Raw genomic sequence first — 3435 nt, forward strand, 5'->3', positions numbered from 1 at the left:
GTCAGAGGGGAGGAGAGTGGGGGAATGAAAGGAAAGAAAAGGTAACTAACTATGTGAAATAATGTGTGTGTGTGTACATCACATTGTACACCTTAAATATATATAATTTTTTGTCAATTGTACCTCAGTAAAGCTGAAAAAAGGAAAAAAAAAGGAGTAAGAAGACTTTAAGTATTATTTAGATTGGGACAGTAAAACACAAAGTTCTTTTGACTTCTCTATTTAAGAATATGACAGTGTTGAAGGGAATATATATGATATGAGAGAAGATAGGAAAAATTGTGAAGAAAACAAAGAAGAAAATGAGGAGGGAAGTGCCATGGTTGGAGATTGGAGCCTGTGGAAAGAGGCAAGTGGGAAATTCCTTAGGGCAGATGGTTAAATATCTTTTAAGAAAAGGTATTTCTAAAAATCAAATTTAAGTTTGTTATATATGCATACCCAAGCTCTCAATTAAGTCATAACCAAAAAAATTACATATACAAAACATAAAATTAAAAAAAAACAAAAAAGGAAAAGTGAGAGCCAGTATGTATAAACTTTTTTTTGACCCAAAAGTTATTTATTAAACTTACAATAAAATATTTTTCAATGCATTAAAAAATTGCAAAATAATTGATGCATTTTTCAATAAAGATACCAGATTTAATATTTACTGACAAGATAAAGATATGTTTAATGACTTGTTCTATTTCAAGGTCACCTTATTGAGCGATACATCATGAAATCAGTAGTTGTACATGTAGGAAATTTACCAATGGAGCTTTCTTCCACGGGTGTGTATATTTTAATTTGTCTCATGTGGGTATCTCTTCCGTTCTGATGATTGGCTAGAACAGCAATCTGTATCATGAATGTACGAGTTGGCTTCTTATGATTATCAGTTAAGGGAACGTGAATCCAGCCACTTGGTTGCACCAATTCAAGTTGCCGGATTTCTTGAAGATTATGAAAATTATTTCCTACTCTGACTGAGATCTTGCTTGGAGTATAGCTGTCATCAGATTTGTAGTCCGCATAAATACGTAATGTCTTCACTGTTGTTTTTCTTCTGAATTGGATGTTCACTAAATGAGGCTGGGAGCCATCTGACTGCCAGTAAGTTTCTAGATTGTCATCTCGTAATTGATCCACTTCAAATCCTGGTTTGCAAGATGAGAGAGCACATATAAACTTCTGGTATTCTCTGGAGGGTGTATTCAACTCTCTGTCCTGCTGTAGCACTGTCTTCCAGTCTTATCGTAAAACTGGATCACCAGATCACATGGACAGTTTGTATACTCTCTCGGGAGGATGAGATGTTTCTACAGTGTATTTTGGAACCCCATCAGTAGAGACCTCTGATTCATTGAGGATTCCAGAGAATGCCAACTTGAAACCTAAAAACAATTACGATAAATTTGAGGAACTTCAGTATTAATTTAGCATTGAATCCCATGACCTGGATGCTACTTCCCGAAAAATTTTGGCAAAGAATGCTTATAGTATTATCCTTGTGGTTGGAAACTTCTCAACAAAGCAACACACATAGATGAAAGCAATGCTTTGATGGACTTTTTGAGAAGGATTCAGTTTCATCTCCATCTATGACTACATGCCCAGAATCATATAAACAAAGACTTCACAATTTAGCTGATGTTCCAAGATTGAAATTAGTTGCCTTGGTTCTCCTTGTTGAATCCCAGAAGATGGGCTGAATTCAGGAAGCACTGTGCCTTTGCACTGCTGAAGCGTGCTTTCAGTGTGTCCAGCAAAATGGTCCCAGAACACCAGCAGAGCCACAGAGAGCTGGAAAACACTTTGGGACTAGTAATGAGAACCTTTAATGATTCCTTTCTAAAGTCCTCTTTAAAATCCTCTCTAAAATCCATTTTCTGATCCTTACTGTCAAGAAGAATAATGGGTAATGCATCTATACCTATATTTTGTGGAATATAAATTTTTCTCCCTTTTATTTAGGTATGAAACAACCAAGTTTTTTAGCGCAGGTATTTTTTTGTAGCTATGGCACTTAACAATTTTTTCACCATCATTTGAATCAGTTTGACTTCCCAGTGAGTGATGTACAGCAGACAAATACTTCACTATACCTGAGAGTGAAATTAAATCGACTAGCCACACACTGTTAGCTCTAAACTTGGAATTCTTGTTGACAATAAAAGATTACAAAATATCTTGCTTTAGAGCCTATGGTAAATAATTTCAGATATAATCATTTTATGCATTGTCCCCCTTGAGGCTCTGAAATATTCGCAGTATCTCTCCACACAGTCTACACTAGGACACAAGCACACTCACTAACTTGCTCATCTAAGTTAATATTTTACTCTTGTTTCTTTAGTCTAAATGCCCTTCCCCTAAATTTCAAGTCTCATCCCTTAAATCTGGGCTCTACTGCTCATTCTTCCATACACTCTTTTCCTCATTCTCCTTGTACTTTTCTCAGAATACTGCTTGCACCTCTGTTTGGCTTAATTTCCGTCAACAAGGTATTTGTTGTCTGTTGGAGGCAGATGCAAAGCTCCTTGTAAGCAGATTCTCTCTCATTTATCTACTTTTCTCTGCAGCTAGCTTTGAAATATTTGGTGATCTGAATAGAAAAAGGAGCCCAAAATTCAGACTTCCATGGAAAACTAGTGGAGAAAAATATCCAGTTACTCTGCATTTTTTGTATTTTGTATTAGGAGTTTATGGAGAAAACTCCTAGAAAAATCAGACAGGGAAAAACACTACACTGAGGCCTATGCCGTAGTGCTTAAATTTCATACGTAGGCTCTAACTGTGTGGAAATTTGCTACAGTCTCTGAGTAGCAAAGACTTCCACAATGTGCACAAAGGTTTTGACTAATTGGACTGAAATGACAGGTTACTTTAATTGAACAAGTTAGATATCATTTTGAGCTACACTCTTATTTGGTGTCTAGAGAGCCAATAACAAAGGGAATTGACTGAACTTTTCAACTTTTCACTGTTTATTTAGACACTGTATAGACATAGCCCAAAGGAAATCTCTCCCAAAATACCTCAAAGAATTTTTTCTTCAACTGCATAAGATCATGAGAAAATAAAATCCCTCTGTTCTCAAATGACACTTTAAAGTTATGAGTATAATGTGGGGAAATCAGTTCAGCCATGGATTATCAAAACAACAGAAATATAAAACAGGTATCAATTTATAATATTTTCTGAAATAAATTGATTCAAACTGTCAGCTAGGTTCTTTGACACTGAAAATAAAATACCAAACATACTAAAGTAGAAACTTAGCAATGAAAAGCCTGACCCTCCCTTTTTATGATATTATCTTACTGTGAATTGAACTGATTGATAAATTAAGTTCAATTTGGCTCATTTTGCATGAATTCAGTCCTGGGTCAAAAGAATTTTTAAAGTTTTCTCACACCTTTTCTACTGGCCCATATTTTTATCCTTTGT

The 3435-nt window shown here is 35.2% G+C and overlaps 1 pseudogene; it reads right to left on the reverse strand.

Annotated features, from left to right (window-relative positions):
- Window positions 1-699: 699 nt before the first annotated feature.
- LOC115853558 (anaphase-promoting complex subunit 10 pseudogene) lies at window positions 700-1871 on the reverse strand (annotated as a pseudogene).
- Between the last annotated feature and the right edge of the window lie 1564 nt (window positions 1872-3435).

This window comes from Globicephala melas, chromosome 9 (assembly GCF_963455315.2).
Source record: "Globicephala melas chromosome 9, mGloMel1.2, whole genome shotgun sequence".
NCBI classification, from domain to species: domain Eukaryota; kingdom Metazoa; phylum Chordata; class Mammalia; order Artiodactyla; family Delphinidae; genus Globicephala; species Globicephala melas.